An 11,139-nucleotide genomic window follows, 5' to 3' on the forward strand; every position below is an offset into this window, starting at 1 on the left:
GCAAAAACATACAAAGGGAGGAATCAAGTAAAGGGAATAACATTGCAATCATTACCCGGAATAGAGTTATATTACAAGGTAGCTTGTCGCGGCTCTAACAGATTGTTCTCATAACATGACCAGCAGCGACAAGAAAAGAAGAAAACGGGCGGCCTAGTCTACGCGATCGCCCTCAATCCTCTTGATCCCGCTCACCTTATCCACAATGGGTGCGACAAGGGTCTTGAGCGCCTCCAGATCAGCATCCGGCGGCAGGGTCTTAAGGACGTTGGTGAGGTTGAGGCCCGGGTTGCGGAAGGCCACATTCACCAACACCTTTTGAAGAGCTCCCGCGCAGATCTTGCGCGACTCGTCGGCCAGCTGCTTTGGGATCTTCTCCCGGAGCTACTGGAGGGCCGTCGCCACGCCTTTGAAGAACAAGGTGAGCTTGGCGCTGGGTTGGAGGTTCTCATCAGAGGGATACCCGAGATCCTCCACCCCCAGCTGCGCCAGCTCCCTGTCAATATCTGCGGCAGCATTCACGAGACCCCCCGTCCAGTGCTCCACATTCTCCCTAAAAGCATTCTGGGCGGCGGCAGCACTCGCCAGCAGCGCCTTGTCGGCCTTGATCTCCTCCTTCAAGGCCACCTCCTGCTCCCTGGCGCCGTCCAGCGTCTTGGTCAAAGTGGTAAGCTTCAACTCAAGATCTGCGTTGGAGTCCTTGGCGGCGCTAAGCTCTTCACCACTCGCCTTGAGATCGGCTTCCAGCTGCGCCACCTTCGTCTCCAGCTCCTTCTTGGCGGCCTCGGCAACTGCGGCAGCATCCTCTTCTTGCTTAAGGGCTCCGCCGAATTTTTGCTCACGCGCGGCAAGCTCCTCCTCGTGGCTGTCGAGGTTAACTTTCCACTGCACCAGCTCGCCCTCCTGCGCAGACAGCTTCTCAGCGGCAAGCCACTGTTGCTCTTCAACTTCGGCCTTCTCGAGGAAGAAGGCCTTCTGCTCTTCGGCGAGTAGCTCCCGCTCCTCTGCCAGAGACCGGAGAGCTTCCTGGTTCAAACCCCGAAGCTCCTCCGCGCGCTTCTCGATGTCCGCTCCCGCCTTCGCGACAAGTGCCTCGCGGGATTCCAGCTTGGCTTGCCGCGCGCGGTAGAGCGACAACAGCTTCCGCAGCAGCCGCTCCTCCTCAGGCTCGCCGCTGCTGCTGCTCGGCGCATCAACTAGCGTCAGCCCAGCGGAGGCGAGCACCTCTCCATCAAAGCTCTCTCCCTCGACCGGCGCCCTGGAGCTTGACGCCCAGGGGAGCTTGATGAAGAAGCCATCGCCGGCCTTCAAGTAGACGCCTGGCTGGGGCTCTTCGGAGCCTGGCGCTGCGGCAGCAGCGGACGGGTCGGCGGTCGACGTAGCGCCTGGCGCTCCTGCGGCCTTAGGGCCGTCAGTGCGATCGCCAGACCCCTCGCCAGCTGCTGCGGCGGCAGCTTTGGCGGCCTCGTCGCCGGCGGGATCATCAGCGCCGGCTGCTTCTTCAGTGGCAACAACGTCATCGGCAGCAACCTCGGTCTCCATCAGCTCCGCAGCAGATGGGTCTGATGGCCGGAAAAGTGAGAAAAGTCAAGCAAATACCCAAAAAGAAGAAGAACCCAAGGGAAGCTTTAAAGAGAAGATTACCTGTACTGGGTTCGGCAGTCATAGTCTCCGCCGCCGGGGGGACGCTGGTGCTGTCCCTTGCCGGAGAACTCTCCCTTGCCGGAGGACTCTCCCTTGGCATTTCGGGGGCGGCCTCCGGGCGCTCCTGGTGGGGCTGCTCTGCTCCTACACAAACCAACAGTCAGATGTCAGCAAAGGAAGAGTATCCATGCGCGCCCAACAGCGGAAAGCGAACCATATACTTACGCTGGGGGCTGCTCTGGAGAACAGTTGCCGGGTCCGGCCAGGTTGTCTCGGACGCACCCCCTGCTGTCGCGGTGGGGTCGTCCTCGATGACAATCACCGGGACCTTGGCTCTCTTCGCTGCTCTCTGGGCCAGAGTCCTAAAAAGGAATAAGTTCAGAGTAAAGCAAATGAGATACAAGACAAGACAGCAAGAATTGAAGAACTACAAGTACAACAAGAGAATCTTACTCTTCTTCTTCCTCGTCGGAGCTGAACGTGGAGAAGTCGAAGTCCGGCTCACGTCCGGCGCGAGGAGGCGGAGGAGTAGTTTCCCTTGGCCGCTTGGCGGGAACAGTGGCGGTGGTCTGAGACGACCCCGCTCCGGCTGCCGCCGCGGCGTGAGAAGCAGCAGGAGAAGAAGCGGTGGTCCGGCAAGACCCCGCTCCAGTTGCCGCAGCAGCGTGAGGTGCTCCCGCGGCAACAGTGCTTGCTGCGGTGGAGCGTGTCGCGCGGCGCGGCGGCTGTTGACTCGTCTGCCGCTCCGCTACGTCCCCGGCCTTGCGGAGACGCCTTCTTGGTGGGGATGGAGGCTCTGCTTGCGGCGAGCTGCCTGAAGATGAGGAGGAAGAGGAGTTGATCTCCAGCGAGCCGCTCGTATCCTCGGCGGGCTCGCTCGACTCGACGTCATGCCCGGCAAGATCTTTCTCGCCGATGAGCTCCTCTCGCTCGCCACGGCTTGCCGCCTCTGCTGCCTCTGCCTCCTCCACGGTGAATCCAAATTCGCCCGCGGCTGCGGCTGCCGCCGCCTCTTCCAGCCTAGTGGCGATGCGTGTCATCTCCGCATCGGTGGTGTCGCGGGTGAGGCTATTCTTTTCGTCAGAGCGGACCGGCACTTCTACCAAGCCGTCAAAGAACTGATGTACGACGTCGTCTGCAGGCTCTTGCCAAGTTGGGATAATTCCATGCGAATCGAACAGCGGCATCATTGCACGGATGCGGTCGAGCGCGGAGTTGTTGCACAGCGGAACGACACCCTTCGGCAACCTGAACACTTCGGGATGTTGAGGGTCGTACTTGAACAGCTCCTAGAGCATCGCGTTAAGCTCCAGAACAGTGAAGTTGAAGTTGAGGCCCGGACGCAGCCTCATGATATCCGCCGAATTCTTGAATTCCCAGGCGGGTCTCCCCCGTTCCTGTAGGGGGGCGATGCGGCGGCGAAGAAAATCTGCGCCAACAGCGCCTACAGTGGGCCCGGCAAGCCTGAGGCGTTGGATCCGGGTGACGGCAATCTTCAGCCTATCGTCTTCCGGGGCCACGTCACTCCAATCGCTGCCGCGTGCTACTGGGGCTTGGCGCTGGGCGGTAAACGCCTGCGGGTTCTCCTCGGCAATCCAGCACCAGTCTGCTCTCCATTCCTCCCACTTGCCGCGGAACTCTCCCTCCAGATAAGTGTCCTTCTTGCCGGCCCTCGAGATCCAGGCGATTCCGCCGGATAAAGGCTCTCCTCTCTCTACTCAGGGCATAAAGAAGTGGCGAAAAAGGGCTACATTGGGATAAACTCCGACAAAGTTTTCGCAGAGATGTGCGAAAACTGCCATGGTCAGAACAACATTGGGGGTGAAGTCAAGGAGGCGGAACCCGTAGGTGTTCATAATATCGCAGAAAAACTCAGAGAAGGGCGGGCAGAGCCCGCAGTAGAAGAACAAGGCGAAGAAAGGATATCCGTTTGGAGCCATTTTCCAAGCGGCGGCTGGAAGTACCTTCGTGCGCGGATGCGCTCGCGTCTCCGTCGACCAGAAGAGGTAGTAATTCTCCCTCAGCTCCCTCGAGGCGAGCTTGGTGGGGAAGATTGCCCGCTCCTTTCGCAGTGCCGCAAGCCGCTGCGCCTCGGTCGACTTCACAACCTTCCCTTTGTCGGCTCTCGGAGCCATGGCGGAAGTGGTGGAGGAGGTCGACGGTGTTGGTGGTGCTGGTGGCGATGGGGGGCGGGGCGCTGCTCTCTTTCGGCTTTGGGAAGACGAGGGAGCGGCGGAGATTTCCGAGATTGGAGTAGCAACCGGCGAATGGGCGAACTGCCCCTGTTTCCCATGCTTATAGAGAGGGAGAGGGCGGACGTTGCACCTTTACGAATAAAGAAACCACCCACGATCTCTCCCACGACGCCGCATTCAACGCATGCCGTTCGGGGAGGGCGCGGTGGATACAGGGAGAGATACCGTGTAACCCAGGTCGCGCGTGCCCGTGCCCTGTTTTGGGCCTGGCCCAACAGCGCTCGGCACCGTGTATGGCCCAGGCCCCGGGGCTCCTGTCGGTGTACTAGAGTAGGGGTACCCTAGTATCCCGAACTTGTGCACGGGCAGTCGCAGCATCCCGCGGCAAGGCTTGCTGGGTGACCGCCAAGGTCCTCCGTGTTTCCTTTGGAGCCATTCAAGGACAAAGTATCCAAGCCAAGGAGACAAGACCCCGGCAAGAGGAGCTTGCCGGGAAGGCCAACCAAGGCATCTCAAGGAACTTGCTGCGACGCGCCACGCGTCCCGGCAAGACCCGGTGAGCGACAAGCTCCCGGACGCGACAAGACAACGACCGCGGCAAGGCGCTTGCTGCGGCAAGCCACCACTTTGTGTCCGCGCTCCAGCACATCCACCAACGTGTCGCTCTGGGACCCTTCCAGGCGTACGTGGCGGGAGGCTGTGCAGCCAGCGGTGCACGGTGGCAAGCGGCGCTGACAAGATTGCCATCATGGCGAGCGGTGGCGTCTCTGACGGTCCCTTTTGCACTATTTAGGCGACGCAGACGGCCATTTAATGCCCTTGTCCCCTGCCGTCAGGGTTAGGTATGATTGTTGGGGAACGTAGTAATTTCAAAATTTTCCTACGCACACGCAAGACCGGTGATGCATAGCAACGAGGGGAGAGTATGATCTACGTACCCTTGTAGATCGCAACGGAAGCATTGACACAACATAGAGGAAGTAGTCGTACGTCTTCTTCCCGATCCGACCGATCCAAGCACCGTTACTCCGGCACCTCCGAGTTCTTAGCACACGTACAGCTCGATGACGATCCCCGGGCTCCGATCCAGCAAAGCGTCAGGGAAGAGTTCCATCAGCACGACGGCGTGGTGACGATCTTGATGTTCTACCAACGCAGGGCTTCGCCTAAGCACTACAACGATATGATCGAGGTGGAATATGGTGGCAGGGGGCACCGCACATGGCTAAGGAACGATCTCAATGATCAACTTGTGTGTCTAGAGGTACCCCCTGCCTCCGTATATAAAGGAGCCAAGGGGGAGAGGTGCGCCGGCCAGGAGGAGGGCGCAGGAGGAGTCCTACTCCTACCGGGAGTAGGACTCCCCCCCCCCAATCCTATTCCAACTAGGATTCCCAAGGGGGAAAGAGGGAGAGGGGTGGCCGGCCACCTCTCCTAGTCCTAATAGGACTAGGGGAGGGGGGAGGCGCGCAGCCCTTATGGGCAGCCCTTTCACCTTTCCACTAAGGCCCACTAAGGCCCATATGATTCCCGGGGGGTTCCGGTAACCTCCCGGTAATCCGGTAAAATCCTGATTTCACCCGGAACACTTCCGATGTCCAAACATAGGCTTCCAATATATCAATCTTTATGTCTCGACCATTTCGAGACTCCTCGTCATGTCCGTGATCACATCCGGGACTCCGAACAACCTTCGGTACATCAAAATGCATAAACTCATAATAACTGTCATCGTAACGTTAAGCGTGCGGACCCTACGGTTCGAGAACAATGTAGACATGACTGAGACACATCTCTGGTCAATAACCAATAGCGGGACCTGGATGCCCATATTGGTTCCTACATATTCTACGAAGATCTTTTATCGGTCAGACCGCATAACAACATACGTTGTTCCCTTTGTCATCGGTATGTTACTTGCCCGAGATTCGATCGTCGGTATCCAATACCTAGTTCAATCTCGTTACCGGCAAGTCTCTTTACTCGTTCCGTAATACATCATCCCGCAACTAACTCATTAGTTGCAATGCTTGCAAGGCTTATGTGATGTGCATTACCGAGAGGGCCCAGAGATACCTCTCCGACAATCGGAGTGACAAATCCTAATCTCGAAATACGCCAACCCAACATCTACCTTTGGAGACACCTGTAGTACTCCTTTATTATCACCCAGTTACGTTGTGACGTTTGGTAGCACCCAAAGTGTTCCTCCGGCAAATGGGAGTTGCATAATCTCATAGTCATAGGAACATGTATAAGTCATGAAGAAAGCAAATAGCAACATATTAAACGATCGGGTGCTAGGCTAATGGAATGGGTCATGTCAATCAGATCATTCAACTAATGATGTGACCTCGTTAATCAAATAAGAACTCTTTGTTTATGGTTAGGAAACATAACCATCTTTGATTAACGAGCTAGTCTAGTAGAGGCATACTAGTGACAATCTGTTTGTCTATGTATTCACACATGTATTATGTTTCCGGTTAATACAATTCTAGCATGAATAATAAACATTTATCATGATATAAGGTAATAAATAATAACTTTATTATTGCCTCTAGGGCATATTTCCTTCAATGATACACTGTAGCAGGTAGTTGTACCAACCGCAACACCTTTCCATTTTTACCCTTGTCTACATTGCCACCTGTCGGTGACCCCTTGAGCATATAAAAGGAGGCCCATGCGCAATGTAGAGAGGGGTTGGAGGAAGAGAACACTCACGCTCGGTCTCGTTAGCTGCTGGGGTGTACTGTAGCACTCCGCACTCCCGAGCAAGAACTCAATACAAACCACAAAGCAGGAGTAGGGTTTTACGCATCCGTGCGGCCCGAACCTGGGTAAACTGCTTGTGTGCTTCGCCTCGATCCGCTCTTCGTGCTACCCTCGCCCCCGCCGAACCGAAAGGGACTCGGTCCGCCGGTCCCATAAGTGCTCGTGGATTAGTCCCCCGGCACACTCATGATGCCACTGTTGCGAAACATAGTAGAAAATAGGAAAAAAAATCGCCCTACGAACACCCAGGAACAATATGAAGATGCATATCAGGTTTGGATCAACGATCGTTACCGACTCCGAAGTGCAGTGGAAGAAGACGAGTCAGTGTAGATCATACTTGGAGTCCCTCGAACATCGATGACGATCCCGCGAACCGCCCTCGAACGATCCATCGAAGGGAAGACCGAAAGCACGGCCTCTCTACTTGGTTGCAAGCATATTGTCTTCGTGATCCGGCAGCGCTTCATCGTCTAGAGCTAATCATCGCTGGAGAATTAGAGAAAGGATATTAGAACCACACGGGGATTCTAATTATGAGGATTGGAGGTGGCTAGGGCTATCTCTAATTAGTCAACCAGGACTAACTAGAAATAGAACTAGATCAACTAGAGGAGGCTTCAAAACTTGTATCTCAGAAAGGGGGAAATCCTCTAGTATATATAGGTTTGAGGAGGGAGGGCTGCCACCAAGGAGGAATTGCGCCGGGCTAAGGGGGAAGGAGGAATCCTTCCTCCACCCCAATTCGGCCTCCCTCAAGAGGGAAATGGGTGCCTCCCTTATTGGGCCTTGGTGGCCCAATTCCTTCTCCACCACTTGGCCTTTTTAGGCCTGTTGATATTAATTTAAATATATAAATATTCTAAATACATCTAGACCACACGCACACACACACACACACATATATATATATATATAATTTAACATCCCCAAAAACATCTTCCACCTATATATAATTTATCGGTAATACCCGATATTACCCGATACTCTCCGAAACCCTTCCAGTGACCCCGACACGCTTCCAGATCCTCTCGGGGACTATTCTGAATATTCATGAAATGCTTCCAATTAACATGACTCCCGTACCACTAACACTCAGCAGATCGTGATTGCCTTAAGCTTATGACCCCGTAGGTTTGGTAACCCATAGACATCAACGAAATCGTTTGTTCAATCACTGGCAGCAGGATCTTGGACGTCTGCATCGGTCCCTATGAGCACATGAATGATATTTGAGTGAACCTTTGGTTAATTATCATGTGATCTTCCCTTTGCTTCACGATACTTCACAAAACCATGGTGCATCGGTATCCTCCCGGGTCATCACTATGCTCGTTATACCGAAATCCTCGTTACCAATTTTGTTCTTCTTTCTCGTTATTGTGGTCCGACATCCCTGTGACGAAGTCATGTGTGTCTGGCCAGACGATGATTGATGCAGCCACACCGAGAGGGCCCTAAGAATATCTCTCCATCGTCGGAGGAGCAAATCCCACTCTCGAGCTATCCGGTCACTTATCAAACTTTTCGATGAACTTTTAAGTTATCATTATGATCACCGTGTTACACGTGACGTTGAGCAACCCCAGACCCATCATATGGTAAGAAGTGATCGTGATACTATCATGGTCTAAGGAGTAAAATCACACGTTAACACTCTGTGTTATTAAATTGAATACAGGTGATATTAATTTAATTCACAACAAACAAGTTTGGGTCGATTCAATATGAGCGTTCTTCCAATGTCATAATCTTCAAGTTGTTTTAGGACTATCGTTTAACACCTTAAAGTGTATCCTAAGATCCCGAAAACGTGATCGCCAACAACAAATTGAGCTAGTCCTAGAGGCAAGACTAGGAACATTTTATTTAACCATTTATTATTCCACATGTGCATATGAATTTTTCACTTAATCGCATATTCCAGAGTCATAGCAGTTCTTGGTTGTTCTGCTCGTAGAACAAATTTATATTGCAGCCGATGCACCCAGTGTATCCCAACAATGTGCCAATGAAAAACTCTACAATATGGTTGTTCTTAACAACAAATTTTGTGAAAATTTCTCGACGAGCATCAACAACTACCTCTTGCTGGATAAAGTCATTCTCAACAATCAATAACTTCTATGAGGATTTTCCGGTGAATATACACTCATTCTTGTTACTGCATATGATACTAATATTGGATAACAACTTCATTAGTAGCATGTTGACTGACATATCTTTTGGGTTATTATTGTTGATGGTACCGAATAACCATCTGCCAGGAGAGCCACCAGACAACATAAATAAGCTACACACTTTTTGTGGGGTCATTATTTGAGAACAAGATATCTAGATCCATACCAACATTAATTGATTTGTTATAAGTCTCAAACCACTTGTTTTCATCAACCATGAGTGAATCTAGATGGAGGCCGTGGAGGGGGGCACATGCCCCCCCATGGCCTCCACCTTCTCTTGGGAGCTCTGTGTTGCGCTCGGGTGTGCTATCGCCAGAGCTTGGGAAGCACTCACCCCCTAAAAAACTTGACGCCTACAACAACAACTTGTCTGGCTCACTCCTTGGACAATTATGTGCTAATGGGAAACTCTACAACACAACAATTTTTACCAACGACTTCTTCGATGAGCGTTGACAACTACCTCTCACTGGATAACATCATGCTCAACAACAATAACTTCTCTCGGGGGTTCCAGGTGAATACACGGTCATTCTCATTGTCGCATACAAATGCTAATATCGGATAATACCTATATTGGCACCATGTCGCCCAAGATATCTCTCAAATTGAGATGAAAACCAATGTCTCCATCCCGACGTCTGTGACTGAGCTATTGGTATTAATGGTGCAAGATAGCTAGTTATCGAGAGAGCTACCAGCCAACATAAGAAAACTCCACACAGACTTTCCATGTTGTCATTATCCGGGAACAATATATATGGATCCATGCCGACATCAAATGAATTGTTGCAGAATCTCAAGTCAATTCACCTCAGCTAACATGGGGGGCAGACCCCCCCTCTCTCTCCCAAATGAACACAATGATTCTCTCACATAAAAAAGTATATGGCTGGAAACGTGCACATCGTAAAGGGAGAATATCATACGAAAAACTAACATTCAAAAACACTTCATGGAAACCACATTTGAACATTAAAAAACAAAAAAATGTCGGATCTCGGGTTCTGGCAAAACCCTTAAGGTTCGAACACTGGGGTGCGCACGAAGATCTCCCCCTACCAACCTATGCCCTCAACCTCGCCACGATCTCAAAGGCAAGCTCGACGAACTCGCACACAAGGGACACAAGATTTATACTGGTTCGGGCCACCGTTGTAGTGTAATACCCTACTCCAGTGTGGTGTGGTGGATTGCCTCTCGGGCTGAGGATGAACAGTACAAGGGGAAGAACAGCCTCCTGAGGTGAGGTGTTCTTGTGCTTGGTGGGTGTGAGGACAGGTTGGATCTAGTCCAAGATGAGATGGCTGAGGCTCAGTTGCCTCCTACTGTGGTGGCTAATCCTATTTATAGAAGCCCTGGTCCTCTCCCCAAATATTGAGCGGGAAGGGATGCTACAACGGCCAATTTGAAAGGGGACAGCTAGTACAAGTCATCTTGACAAAAGCAGTCTTCGTCTGCCAAAGGCTCTGGTGGTGACGCCGCCATGGGCTCCATGGTGACCTCCGTCTTGCCGTCCTGCAGGTCTTGGTCTCGTTGCACCGATATGGAAACATTTGCTTGACGCCTCAGTACTCCTCGCCTGTGCTTGCCTCCTTAGCACCAAAGAGGAAACAAGGACACTATGCGCGTTGGCGCCCGCCTGGCGCCCTCCTGGTCTCGATCGTCATGGCTCACGTCATTGGAGCCTCGCGAGGTTTGCCTTGCCTTGATCTCTCTGTCCCTCGCGAGCTAGCCTAGTGAGGCCGCTCCCGAGGAGGTCTTGTGTCGTCCGCTTCACGAGGCTTGGCCCCTCGCGAGGGTCTTGAATGCTTGTTGGTGAAGATGGGCCATATGGGCCCGTTTGCAGAGCCACGCCGTGGGCCGCAGGCAGGCAAGTCTGGGGACCCCTGTTCTTAGAACGCCGACAGTAGCCCCCGGGCCCAAGGCGTGCTCGGGCTTGGCTTCGAGGCGAAGCCAAAGGGCAAGTGCGGAGCGCCGCGGGCCCCAATAGCCTGCGGCCTTGGTCGAGGTGTGGCGGTTGATTGGACGTGGGTGTCTCCGCTTCCCCACGCTGCCTCAGCAACTGCCCAACCTGACGAATCCCTGCTGCATGCAAGGAAAAATCATCATTACATGTGATCATGGGGGGCACTGGTTGGCCTTCTTCTTCTATAAATGGGAAGGGGGGCAGATCCCCCGTCGCCCATCTCTTCCCATTCCGCTCGCTTCTCTCCCTTTGCTCCATCACCAGTAGTGACACCAATGGCGCCGTCGAAGAGGTTCTCCGCCGCGGAGAAGGGGAAGGCCCCTCGCGAGGGGCCCGGCTCTCTGGTGCCCAAGCGTGGACGCGGCCGTCC

Source organism: Triticum urartu, chromosome 5, assembly GCF_003073215.2.
Source record: "Triticum urartu cultivar G1812 chromosome 5, Tu2.1, whole genome shotgun sequence".
Classification (NCBI taxonomy): Eukaryota; Viridiplantae; Streptophyta; class Magnoliopsida; order Poales; family Poaceae; genus Triticum; species Triticum urartu.